The sequence below is a fragment of the Gymnoscopelus microlampas genome, assembly GCF_963454915.1.
Source record: "Gymnoscopelus microlampas genome assembly, chromosome: 17".
Classification (NCBI taxonomy): Eukaryota; Metazoa; Chordata; class Actinopteri; order Myctophiformes; family Myctophidae; genus Gymnoscopelus; species Gymnoscopelus microlampas.
The window spans coordinates 29,251,512-29,266,470 of NC_139954.1; positions in this window are offsets into that span (position 1 = coordinate 29,251,512).

Sequence of the window (14,959 nt, forward strand, 5' to 3'; positions counted from 1 at the left end):
GCTGGAAAGAGCCAAAAACAACCGTCTGTCTCCAGCAATTCAAAACGCACACAGAGACGTTTCTAAAGTTAGCCAACATGTAGCCCAGAATTAACAGTGTCAGACAGACCCTGAGGAACTGACTTGGGAACCACATGAAACAACATATATGAGAGAGAGAGAGAGAGAGAGAGAGAGAGAGAGAGAGAGAGAGAGAGAGAGAGAGAGAGAGAGAGAGAGAGAGAGAGAGAGAGAGAAGGGGGAGAGAGAGAGAGAGAGAGAGAGAGAGAGAGAGAGAGAGAGAAGAGAGAAGGAAGGAAAAGTAAAAGAAGGGAGCTACAACAAGAATGAGGGGAGTAAGAGTGTGTGTGTGCATGCGTGTGTGCGTGTGTGTGCGTGTGAGCGTGTGTGCAAGCGTGTGTGTGTGTGTGTGTGTGTGTGTGTGTGTGTGTGTGTGTGTGTGGTGTGTGTGTGTGTGTGTGTGTGTGTGTGAGTGAGATACAAGGAAATTTGAAAGACAAGTAAAAGATAAGAGCTATAGAACAAGAACCAGGGGGGCAGTGAGAGAGAGAGAGAGAGAGAGAGAGAGAGAGAGAGAGAGAGAGAGAGAGAGAGACAGACAGAGAGACAGACAGAGAGAGGGGGGGTGTAGAGGGGAGAACAACGGTCCACAGGGGTGGGGTGTTGGGGGGAGACTCACTGAATGCTTAAAAGAACAAGAACAAATGATTTTTAATTTGACAGCAAATTCAGTCGAGCAGCGTTTTGATGCAGAGTGCTGTGATTGTTGCTTCTTCTCATGGTGAGGAGCTGGGGACAAAAACAGCCCCGGGGCAGAGAGATCTCACAGGAGAGGAAATGGTCAGAACGTCAGCAACGGTTATTAGAGAGATACTGTAACAGGATGAGGTGAGATGGTGTTCGTTGTACATGAACAACTCTCACTCTCATGAGCTTGTATCTTCTATTTTCATCAAACAACACCTATCCACAATGGAGTAAACATAATTAACCATCACTTTTCTCAGTTAGAGTGCTACATGAGGTGGACTGTGCATTTTCTTCACACAAAATGTTGGACCCTTTTAAAACAATATAATATAACAACCTCCCAAATTGATTTAAGACCTCATAAACTCATGAAGACATGTCAAGACGTAAGTGTCCATTTGTGTCAAGTAACCTCCTCGTGCAATGACATCTGCTACACAAACAACTCTTGTCTTCTTCCTCTGATTGTTCCTGATGGTCACATAACTATCAGGTCTGGTGGAGAGGAGGGGAAGGGAAGGGAAGGGAGAGAGAGTAACTCAGCTGTGCTCTGTGTGGTTAGAGCAGAGCGCATTCTGAGACAGTCAGCTGTCTGCTGTTGGGGTCTGCACTACCAAACACGGACGCCACCAGACAAAACATCTCACACCACAGGCACACAGGGTCAGGTGTATGAGACAGTGTTGCACTCAGCTGACCCACGGGGGAACAAAGACGCCTGCTTCTCATGGAGAGGCTATTTGCAGATTGATGTACTGAATGTAGCTGGTTTGAAAAGGTTTTCAACCCTCCGTTGATGCTGGGAAAGACAGACAAACCACTGTAACCACTATAATTTAAAAAGCTCATGGAGTAATTTATCAACTGCCCTTAACAAAAAAAACATACAAATACCATAGGATTTTATAACTTGTCAGGTCATTAACCACATTAAAGGGGCATAAACCCCTAGAGTGATTTTGTAGTTTGTTTCCGGTTCAGGTGAAAAACATTGCAAGCTATTAAGCAATGCAGTTGCAGCTAATCAAATTGATAAAGGGCGTGTTAGATTTACGTGTGCTCAGAGCCATGAGTGTGCCAAAGTCCAAGCATAGACCAATTAATAGTACTGTAGTTGTCAATAGTATGGTCAATGCCATAGACTTAATATGGATTGTCCTATTGGTAGGGCAACTGCCTCAATTCTTTTGTATTGTTCTTATTGAACTTTTAATCTGTTATTTATAGGGTTGTCCGATATTGGCTTTTTTACCGATAACCGATATACCGATATTGTCCAACTCTTAATTACCGATACCGATATCAACCGATACCGATATATGCAGGGATTATTGTGATTAGGGTAAGCTCAAATTTCATATCACACACACCATATACAGTAAGAACTCCTGTAACTTATTTATAAAGCAAAAAAAAAAAAAAACTTTTTTTTTTTTTTTTCAAAAACCGATACCGATATTTTCCCGATATCAATTTTTATGCTAATATCGGCCGATAATATCGGGAGGCCGATAATATCGGACATCCCTAGTTATTTAATGACCTCTTCCATTAAGGAAAGGATTCCAAGTAAGCCTGCCGGCTTCTTCCTTTCCTCGCACAGTAACTTGTTTTCTTTGATATGTATCGTTTCTATTTGTTTATATAACAATGTGCTAATAAACTAAACTAAACTAAACTAAACTAAACTAAACTAAACTAAACTCCACGGCAAGAAATATGCCTGAGTGGGATACCTGGCGTTTTATAAGCATTTAGGTTACTATCTAAGTAAGATACGGTATTTTGGTAAGTTATCAAGTGTGTACAAGGGACTACATGTCTGGCATTTGAAACAAGCCTTTGTATCAAACTGATACAAAGGCTTGTAAATCAGTTGAGAATTCAGCGAGTTATGATGATTGTAATTGTGGAGAGATCTCCTGCTGGGGCATACATACATTAGGAGGCACGGCTTGCCATAACCAATATGGCGGGCGGCCCCATTGACACATCGCTCTAATGAGCAGCAGCAGCCAATGCGGTATCTACATGTACCTGTGTAACGTTGCTATCGGGCAGAAACCTCCTTTCTCATTATTTTTTTTACTTTTTGTGTTTTTTTTCGTAAATTAACTCCCTACATGACCACACTACAGCGTCACACAAAAGCATCAAAAGTAGCAGATCTCCAAGCGCGAAACACCGCGCAAGCTTGTAGATCTGCTACTTTTGCTGTTTTTGAATTTGAATCCTGAAAAGTAACAGCTTTGGACATTTCCACCGACTAGACGATATAGCTATGGTGTATGGTGCTGTCGTGCAGAAACCTTGTATCTCCATATTTCAACTTTTTATGTTTTTTTTTTCTTATTTTTTATGAATGCCCTCCATCATGCTCCAGTCAGTACAGTGTCACACATAAGTAGCACAAATAGACGATCTACAAGCTAACAAGATTGTAGATCAGCATCTTTGCTATATTGGAAAAGTTTTGAAAGTGGAAGTGAAAGTGTCTGTAAGTGGGTTTTATAAATATTGAAACCGTTGGAACACAGTTGTCGTCATCCCCCCCCCCCCCCACCAGTTCCTGAAAAGTAACCGTTTTGGACATACAAGGTTTACGCCCGACATCAACAATATGCACATTGACAGACCCTACATCTAACACACCCCATTATTAATGTGATTCGCTGCAGCTGTGTTGCTTACATCATGGTGTACTATATAAGGGGCAGCCTGTTGCAGCCTGCCATTTTCTCACCATGCGGTAATTTTTAACCAGAACTTGAAAACAAACTAGAAAACCAGCCTAGGGTTTCCTCCCCCTTTAACCCTGGCGTCCCTATTTGGGACATGTTGTTATAGGCGGAAATCCTCATAAATATAGGACTATATGCTTAACCACATGAATGCTAGCGTCCCTATATCGGGTGGTGAACATTCGGCGAAAATAGCAGATCTACAAGCCCACAATGCGTCACATTTGGTGTAGAGGGAAAAAAGTAGCCTGGACCCCTGAGGGACTCTGGTCAATGTAGTGTGCAGGGTTTAAGTGGTTAATTTCTACACATCGTATGCCGGTGTTGCACAGCAGAAAATCTACAATATGCAGCACATGGTGGCGAGCTTGCAGAAATTCTATGTTTGTCGTATTTGGGAGTCAGGTTTAAGCGGTTAAAAACAGGGACTGAAGGTTTTTCCTGCTCCCCCACAGATGTTACCATCTGTTGCTGTAGCAATCTGTCATTTCACCAGATCCTCTCGTTTCCTGCCGCTCAGGGAGAGTTGAGTTACTCAGCAGTTCAACTGAAGCCAGCCGAGTGTGAACAATAGTTCATTGTTTGCACAGACGCAGCCAGCAGCAGCAGCACTGGGCCTGCTCAAATCCACACTTTAAAAAAGATGTTGCGATATGGAATGGAGTTGTGGAAATGATTTATAATGGAATATTTGACACGTCGCTGCCACTGCCTAAATATTGTGTTGTTTCCTGTGGGTTTATGGGTAGACTAGCGTACCAACGCTGCAAAGGTCATGGGATTATGAAGATTGGGAATTCAGATGCTGAAGTGGTTTGTAGTTCAGACCAGAGGGTTTGTAGTTCAGAGGGTTGTAGTGGGTTTTAGTTCAAACCAGGCCAAAGGAAGTGCTGAACATTAACCTCTTAAACCCTCTCGTCGCATGCGATGCGTTGTGAGCTTGTAGTTCTGCAATTTTTGCCTAATGTTCCCCCAGAATAGGGATGCTAGGGTTCAAGTGGTGAAGAGCCGGCCAGCAGTCAGTAACCACTGGGTACAACAAGATTCTTTTGGAGATCTCAGCGCTTTTAAGTGATTCAGAGAAAAGAATCACCTGAATGCAGGATCAGTTTGGAAGGTCACAGCGGTCAAAACTACATTCTGGACGAATGTGCTTCCTTCAAGGCCCTGGTTGCTGTGTGATCTCTCAGCTGTGCTCGAACTGCTGCCCTGTGTCTGTATTTTCAGCACATAATTATAATGGTTTAGCGGTGAAAACACCACTTCCTGCGTGGCAGGCTTCATACGTTCTGCGCTAAACAGCAGGAAATCACTACGATCTCGAAGGCCTCCCACCCCCCAACTACATGCGAGGGTCAAGGGTTCAGGTTTGGGGCGGGAGACCTCTCCCGTCGGGCCTATGAGCGAGTCGATTCCAGAAGAAGCCAGAATGGTGGAATGAGAGGCTTTTCACAGTTCAGGGAGGCGCTTGGGGTTTGTGTGGCCAAAACTCAAAGAACATTGGCAGAAATGGAACTGCCCACAGCCCCTGAGGGCTGGGCCAAGAGCAGCTTTCACCCCCCCCCCCCCTTGCCGAAATAACAGATGTATAAACTCAGCAAAATCCTGAGTGTTAATTTAACCCTGAGAGCCACATCGAGACTCAGGATTCTACAGTGTAGAGTTGGAATGTAGCTTTGAGAACAAGAACTGAAGGCAGTTAAAGCTGCAATCCATAACTTTTTTAGTGAATAAACATTATTTTGACCAATCTGTGTGGTAGAGCAGTGTTTTCCAACAATGTGTCGGGACCCATTTTTTGGGTTGCGGACCCATTTTTATGGGTCGCGAGTAAATATCCCTTTATTTTTCGTTACATACATTTACATTTACATTTACAGTACATACAGACTTCTGTGCTGTGCTTCCACCTAAGCTGTAGCACTCAGCCCTCCAAACTTTTTAACCACTTAAACCATATATACTTTGTTGAGTGGGGTCCCCCATGGGTCTATAATAGGCACCATCCTTGTTTCCCTCTACAGTACATCAAATCTCTTAACTGAAAATCACAGATGCAGGCTCACGTGTCACAACATGACGCATTGTGAGCTTGTAGATCGGCCATTTCCGGAGAATGTTCAGAATAGGTACGCTAGGGGTCATGTGGTGACATCTGCCTCAAAACAACTATTGTACACAGTATGGGAAAAGAAAAGAGATATATCTTTAGTCTATTTCTAGTGATCTTAATTGCTGGGAATCCTGCACACAATAGTGAATTTACGATTGTGCTTCACAGTCCAGTGTGAGTTATGAGTTATGAATCCACCCTTGGTTTCAAAGGGACGAGTAGCGATGATGAGTGGGTGTTGCGTTGTGGAGCCAGTTAGAACAGGAAAGAGGGGACGGGGCGAGTCGGAATAGCATAAAAGAAGAACTCTGAACTCTTCTAAGTGACATGGTCGTCTATCCTTCACCCCCAACACACACACACCTCTCTCTCTCTCCATCCCGTAAGCCCCCCGCCCGAGGACTTCCGCATCCCTCGGGTCTCAAAGCGCTGGCATTCCTCCGCGGCCCACTCACAAGCCTTCTGACCTCCGAGGCCTCAGTGCAGAGGAGCTACAGGTCATAGTTCTGGGTTAGGGTCCTCCTAAACCCCCCCCCCCCCCCATCCCTCCCTCGCATCCCCCCCAAACCCCTCCACTCTTCCACACAGAGGAAGAGGCCTACAATACAGGGCCTTCATCATGGACCGCTACCACCACCCCCTTCATCCCAGGACCGATCATAACTCTTGAGGACCCAGAGTGTAGCGGAGGGGCCCCTCCGTGTGGCCCTCGGGTGTGTGGGGGGAGGGCTGCTGTTGGGGTCTCTAAGAGGGGTAGGTAACCCTAGGTCCGACACGGGTCACATCCCTCTGATCTCAGTGGGCACAGGGCTTATGAACCAGGAAGTCTTTGATGAGAGAGTGGAGACCAGAGCCTAGCCTGGGGGGCTTGGGGAGGGTAGGCGGAGGGCCCCCCCGTCCAGTGAATCACTTTATTATGATGACCTAGGCCTCCGCAGGTCAAAGAGCACAATGTGACACACTCCGTTGTGTGTTCGGATAGCGTTTAGACTGACGTCAACATATGTTGGATTCATGTTGCTCGGATTCTTCTCAGCTCAGCTCTGTCATTACTCTTATAAAGACAGTTTAACAATTTTCAACCTGGCGTCCCTATTTTGGCCATTTTGGGCATGTCACTATAGAATATGAGGCATCACTTGTTTAGACTGGAAGCATGTTTTTCTGTAAATTAAAGCTGCAATCCATAACTTTTTTAGTGAATACAAATGTATTTTTACCACCAGTATGAAATATAACTAGTACATCTGTAGTGGTTGGAGTTAGTCTCCCTGCTCTTCAATTGAGACACTTAGACCCTGGTGGCAGGTAGGACACCTAGTGGGTTAAAAGTAGTACTGCCTGAAGCTCATAAGCGCAATATATTTAAAATATCTTAAAAATATCTAAGATCTTTTAAAACTAAGAAGAAATACATTTAAACGTTGCTTTAAATGCAATAAGACTGCTTAAACTCATATACTTTTTTGTAATTGATTACACTGTATGTATGACATCATCCGGATTATATAGAAGCACGAAAGCACACAACCACAATATGCAACATGACAAGTCAGATTTGCACGCACGCACGCACGCACGCACCGCACACACACACACACACACACACACACACACACACACACACACACACACACACACACACACACACACACACACACACACACACACACACACACACACACACACACACACACACACACACACACACACACACACACACAGTATAACCACGTTCATGCATACCGTAGCTGCACACACACCTGTGTGACCTCGGGGGTCATGTCATTCTCAGTATGTAATATCCATCTGCCATTCATCTGCTCATCACTCTGTGATTTTTCATAACATAAAGTATACTTGCGTGAAACTACAGTAAATGATGTCAACGCAATGACCTAATAATCTCCTTAAAGATCTCCTTCTCATACAGTATGGATGTGTTATAGATACCGTTTATGGACACTGGAACGCACGCAAACCGGCGACACACGTGATTCGTGTCGTTCTGGGTTCCTCTCCCCGTCCCCCAGGCCTGGAGGGATGAAACTTCTTATCACCCCTGCTTTTAGTGTCAATCATGAACGTGTCAAAGTCTGCAACGATATGTGGGGCTTTTAGCACTCGCCGAGTGTCAAAAACAACCATTTTAGGTGGCAAAGCTATTATCACACAACGTTTCTCTGGATGGAGTGGGGGTCAGGCGTTCTGACTGACAACTACCGTACTGTAGGTACTATCACCAAACGTCATTTTTCCTATGTCGTAAGATGGAAAGCACACAACGCGTTGCGGGTGCGATACGTGTGCTTGTAGATTGGATATTTTTGGCAAGCAAGAGAGTATATTATACATTACTCTCTTAAACCGTGTATTCTTACTTGAGTGGAGTCCCCCAGGGACTATACAACACCCCCCCCCCCCCCCCCCCCGTTTTTGCTCTACTCTAAATAGCCTATGTGTCGCAAGTAATCATTGCTATTCTGTAGATTGCTTGTTCAGTAACAGGGGTCTCCAGGTCTCTCAATCTCTTTGGTAAACTGAAAATACATTTTCAGTTCAGGAAACCCATTTTATGCAATGAGAGAGAGAGAACCCCACAAAGATCATTTATCAGCTTCAATTCAGTGTTCCAGTTCCTGTCCTTAAATCAAAGTGGTATCCCGACATGAACATTTAACTACTTGCTGTTTATGACAGAGCTGGAGAAACAGAGAGACCCCTGTTAGTAACAGGCTGTTACTCTATATAGCAATGGTTGCTATTGGAATATAGAGCTATTTAACGCTTATTTCAACAAAGACATATCACTTACACCCTTAAGCATGAACACAGAGGGTTACGCTTGATAGGCTGGAATCTGCATCAGTAGACCATGATCTAAGTATGACCTGCTAAAACCACTAAACATTTGGTTATTCACTCAGTTAAATGCAGCCTGGTCCTGCTGGCCTGATGCATTCTGCTCTAATTGTACATCCAGGAAGCCAGCCATTATGCTCTGTGACAAATTACGGGGCCCGATGGTGGATATCGTACCGTACGTGACTCCAGCGTCTCTGCTGGACTCCTTGCAAAGCCTCACAGGACCCTGATGAGGGTCTCAGATGGGGACTGGATCACAGCCCAATCCTACAGCGTATGTACAGGACAAGATCTCCAAGTTGGATGTGTTTATAATCTGAATCCTGACAAGAGAGAGCAAGGAAGACTGGACTGAAGTTAAAGCTACAATCCAGGAACTTATTTTAATGAATGAAATGTTATTTTATCCAATCTGTATGGTAGAGTATGTAACTACTAGTTACAATATAACTACTAGTCTGCACTGCATTGCTTGGAGGTGGTCTCCCTACTCTTCCATTGAGAAATGTAGTACTGGTTGACAAGTAGTACTGCCTGAAGCTCATACTGTACGTGCAATATCTCTCCTGGTCAAGCAGTAATTTCATCTTGCCTGAGCAGTAGATGTTTGGTCACTCTCACAAGAAACCTGGGTTACGGATTGGAGTTTTAAGTTAACTTAATCACTAAGAAAATTGTTAAATTGTGGATGTTTTTCTATTCCATTCAATGTCTGATCTAGTAAAAAGCAAAACCTAAATAATAAATGACTTTCTCATCCTAGCCTTCCTGTTCAATTCAGTACAACTCACGACTTTTCACAATGTGCACTAAAGTGAGGGCTTTTTATGCGAGTTCCAGAAGATATCGTCTAAGATTTTGGAATCTAGCTTTCATTTCCTTGGCAGGTGGCAGACAAAGAACAACATTCGATGTCCAACACCGTTAAAATCACCTTTCAGAAGCTGGCAGGGTTCACGCGGAGGCCCAGCGTGTTTCATCAGTGCGTTTATTACATGGACCCGGTCACTGCCAAGGGAGGAGAGAGGGAGCTTCATTGATGGATCACTGGAGGATCTGAGGGGCTGAGGAGAGCACTGCCTTGGCTGTTTGAACAAGATCCCCGAGGGGCAGGAGGAGGAACGCTGGTCTGTGGCCAGCTGGACAGAAGGAGGAATGGAACCAGAGCTTAACGGAGGACGATTGTCCTTTAAGTGGGATCCAAATGCTGGATAGAAGAATAATGCAAGGAATGTCATAAATAATACACATGCAAGCACGCACGCACGTACACACATATCAACACAAACACAAACACACACACACACACACACACACACACACACACACAGACCCAATGTCACAAACATAGTGTTCCTGCTCGTGATTTGTCCAAAGATGGTCTATATTTTCAGAAACAGTTCCAGTGAAGTCAGGCTGAGGCGATCAGAAACAACCTCACTGTAAAGCAACGGCAATGAATGAATCCATTATCACTTTTTCCTTGACAAAATGAACAATGAATCACACACACATAATGTACACTACTACACACACTGTGTAGACACACAAACACACGCTCTCTCACCTTTGTAAATATGTTTAACCACTTGGTCCCCAGGAGTCTATACTATGTCCCCTGCTTTTTTCCCTCTACACCAATTCTCTTAGCCGAAAATAGCCGATTGTCTATTTTCACGGAATGTTCGACCCAGGATATGGTCGCTAGGGTTCATGTGCCAGTGACCTCTCTGAGATTACTGTACATGTAAAAGACTGATGGAGACATCCTATAAGCTCTGTCTGTCTGTCTGTCTGTCTGTCTGACATGTCTTTCTGTCTGTCTCAACTTACTTTGTTCCCAATAGAAAACCCAGTGTGGTTATATGCTGTCCGCCCCTTGCTGTGACCCCTTTTTCATCCAATACATTGCTCTCATTTTTGGCCTTCGAGAGAGAGTGCGAGAGACTGCGAGAGAGAGAGAGCGAGAGGGTGGGGGTCATTTAGCAGTAAACAAACAACAAACAAAGGGGTGGGGGGAGAGGAGGCCCAGAACTTCCACAAGAAATAAACATGACTCAATGCCATCAGTCGTCCATGTGGAATGTTTTCTCATTACATTTTTCTTTAAAAAGAAAAACATTTTTTTGTATTACGCTATACAGAATAGTGCTTTAAGTGGTTAAATATAGTGTATTAGTCAGAGAAGCTGTGTGTGTGTGTGTGTGTGTGTGTGTGTGTGTGTGTGTGTGTGTGTGTGTGGTGGGGGGGCTCTCTAATGACCCCTAGGGGGGGCACACAGGGTCGTCAGAGTAAAAAGCAGATCAGAGGGGATGTGGGGGCCCATGGCCACCACACAGGACTCATAAATCTAACGCACCCCCTCCCTCCCCGACAAACTCTGAGAGGAAGCCATCGTTTTTGGCTCTGCCATCAGAATTAAAATGCAATCACAATCGTGGCATTGTGCTGCGGTCCAGAGGTCACACTTCACAGATGCACGGGGCAGGGAGGGCCCGGGTCACCGGGGTCATGTATTTTAAGGGCCGAGGAGTCGCAGGGGGTTGTGGGAAACTGTCATACACATCACATATATTAAATGTCCATGCTCTCCATGATTCTGCCTAATATGGAAAAACTGACGGGAAAGCGTCGCGATGTGACGGTTAACGACTGCTCTGTTAATTAACTATAAATTATACGTATATGTTACATGCTAGTCTATGGCTTTGTGAGCTTGTAGATCGACAATTGTTTTTGCAGTGTTCACCTATTATGACATGGCCGGAATAGGGACGCTAGGATTCATGTTACGCTATGTTATGTTTATTTTATTTGACATGGACATCACAATTACATTGGACAAACCAAATGCATTGGACAAGTGCTTTCAACACCTAAATAAAAATAACACTATCTAAACACTAATCAAATAAAGGGAATTAAACATTATGAACATAAACTGTACAACAAAAGCAACATAATCATACCAATAAACCAGTCAAGATGTATTAATGTGAGAACTGCTGTGGTTAAGGTGCATATAAACACACTGAGGAAGAGGGCTCTGACTAAGGTTGCCAACTACCTGAAATTCAAATAAGGGAAACTCGGCCGGCCGGCCCTTATTTCCAAGAAAAATAAGGGACGGCCAGAATGTTTTTTATCTAACTGTATATTATATGTACAGTTTTTGTATATTATATTAACCACTTGATCCCAAGCAACCATATTCTGGGGATGACGTTAGCCAAAAATAGCAAAAGTGTGTTGTGCGCTTGTAAACTGGCATTTTTTTTGTAGAATTTGGTGTAGAATTATTTGGTAACAGAAAAAAAGCAGTCCAAGTACAGAGACGCCTTGGGTCCAGTGTACCAAGTCTAGAGGGTTAAAGTGGTTAACAACCTCTATTATAGTATATGTACTGTATATGAGCTGTTTGAACTTGTAAGATGTGTGTGTCATTGATTTATTCCCAGAAATAAGGAACAAAGTGTGTCCCTTATCTTCACTACTATAATTTGGGGACAGCCCCAGCCAGCCTGTATGTGTGCTAAGCACCAACTCATGGCAGAACAGTTGTCCAAATGCCTTCAAACTTGACATAACTATTTTATCTAATCAGGAGAGAGAACTCATACAAGGACACAGGATTAAACAAGTGAAATTGGAAGTTATGAAGAAAAAAAAGATCTGGCACCGTTATTATGAAGCACCACCAACTCTGTCGTAATTCACATGGTCAGAATAACTTTGTTTTGATAAATTACATTCAGGCAATCATAACAAATTCTGCAAGCATTGGGTTAGTGTTATTACACTCAAGGTGATGGCCACAGTTGGGAAGGTTGCAGTGTTGGGGTACAGGGGCTTTCACATAGGAAGGGCCTAAACGCCCGAACGGTGCTTTGTTCTAGTCTATTCAATCAGGGACACGTCCTTTTAGTTTCCAAATAAGGGACGATTCCGTATTTCAAGGGACGGTTGGCAACCCTACCAAACTACAAGACTGGTGCACTGATGGATGAGAACTCCTGCCCAAACTGGAAGTGGCCGAGACACATTCCTACTTAAAAAAAAAAAAAAAGCCAAATCTCTGACGACTGAAGCTCAGCTTCAGTTATTCTTCAGATTTTCAGCTGGCTCAGCGCTACAGAGAGGACAGCTGCACTTTATGGTAGAATGGAGAGGGGGCAAAGAGAGAAGGAGAGCGAGAAAGAGAGATAGGGAGAGTGAGTGGGAGAGGGGGAGAGAGATAAAGAGAGAGGGAGCAAGAGGGAGGGAGGGAGAGAGAAGGAGAGGGGCTGGGGGCATTTTCATTGTTTGGCCTCAGAGGGACACACGTGCCTTTCGATTCGTCGGAAGTAAAAACTTTCATCGGAGCAGCAAAGCAAGACAAAGGAAGAGAGAAAAGAAGAGAAGGGAAGAGAAGAGAAGAGAAGAGAAGAGTGACAGAGTGGCTCGCGAGAAGGAATGTAAATTCAAGAGATGAGGGGAAAAGAAAGACATTTTTCTTTCATTCAACTAAAGGCTTGTAAAAAGAGCTGTTCTGCCCCCTAGTGGTGAGATAGCACTGTGTGTACACAGAAGCCAGGATAAAACCACAGGCCATTGTGGGGGGTATCCAAAGGAAACCTGGATTGCCCCCTCCCCTCATCCCACCAAGAAAATCCATCACTGTGTCTAACTCTATCTCTGGGTGTATGTGCGTTTGTGAGAGAGAGAACGGCGACAAGGGAAGTCCAAAATGCTTGATTGCCACATGACTCTCACATAGAGTTCAGTCTCAGATAGTTCCAGTTACATGTCTTCAGGATAGCTTTTCCCAGCTGAGGTCTAGTTAAGATGTCTCCCAAACCCATGCTTAACATTTTATCATTTTAATCTAGCACTTATCTTTTAATTTTATTTTTTTCTACTTAACAAAGTTGGTTCCTTTTCTTCATGTAAAGCGACTTTGGGTACTTAGAAAAGCGCTATATAAATCTGAGCTATTATTATGTTCAATTATTGCCACCCCCTATATTTCCTGAAATTACGCCTCTGCACATGGACATTCCATACTACTACTATTAATTATTGATATCAGCTGGAGTGTTACTTAGGCTGGAATGAATACCTGAATGTCACTGACTGGACAGGTTCTTCTATGGATTTAAATTTCTGCTTTTCTCATTATGTCTTCATCCACTATGGCTTGTAATCTGTAAAAAAGAAAAAAAAGAAAAAGTGATGAATACCGTATTTAATGTAATCACTTATCACAGTCACAGTAAGTACAGTATAAAACCAGTATTACTCATAAACATCAAATGTGTTTCTTATTTGTGATAATCTCAGTTTAAGGAATATCATTAAACATCACCATGCTCATCTTTATCATACATAAAAGTAGTCAAGTGAGTGACTGACTCTTAGATCCAGATCTACCTGTGTCATTGACTAGAAATAAGATCAAACTCAGTCAAAAGCCATGGGTTTCCGAGGCTAATACTGACTACATCCCAGTCAATAACCATCTCTGAGACTGAGGCGCCCTCATGTGTTGGTTTCTCATAATGCACAAGCTACATATACCTCCAGGTATATTCTGAGGACATGAACCAACCTAATTTGGATTTGAACCAACTATCTTCATATTGTCTGCTTTTCAAGTTCTGTTCTTAACCACTGACTGTACCACCACCATGGTTCCTGTCAAATAAATCCTCATGGATGCTCTTCATGTGAAGAATTAGCCGAGCACAAACTTGGGAAACATAAACCTCATCCCTCGTTTTGAACACTGACTTTTCCCTGCACCACAGATACATGGAAGATACATGTGACAAGTTAACTATGGTAATTACTTAGCCTTATCAGACTTACATGCACAGTGAAGATCTTTTAAAGGTGGACACTGCAGTCTCGGCTTTTCAAGTGTTGTGTTTTAACCACCATACTTACTGAATTCTCTTGCACAATCTTCAGTAAAAGATTAGAGATACTGACAATATACTGACACATTCTGACCATGATACTGACAATATACTGACATGACACTGATAATGATACTGGCATGATATGACCCTGATACTAACATGATACTGCCACGTGGATGACACATTAACATTTTAAATTAATTCATTCTTATTTTTGCCTGCCTTCAGTTCACCTTATTCGTGGCTCCTCTCCAGGGCGGTGCCATTGAGTTTTTCTCTGCATGTGGCTCATGTGTGGCTTCATTCATGAGTGTTGTTGTTTGGTAATGGAAGGACCCCCTGCCGGCAAAGCACGTGTAGTAGGCGGCTACTATGTGCCTGATGGAAAATGACGTCATATTAAAATACTACAAACGTTATAATATATATAAGCCAATAGATATATGTCATTCATCCAATATTAATTAATAATCATATTTGATTGACCAAACTGCGATTATCTGCGGCAACCACGGCTAAAACCCACGATCCACTAGTTCCTGGCAAGCAACTGTATTGCCAATGCAGTCCGCTTTCTTTAATTTCAGTTT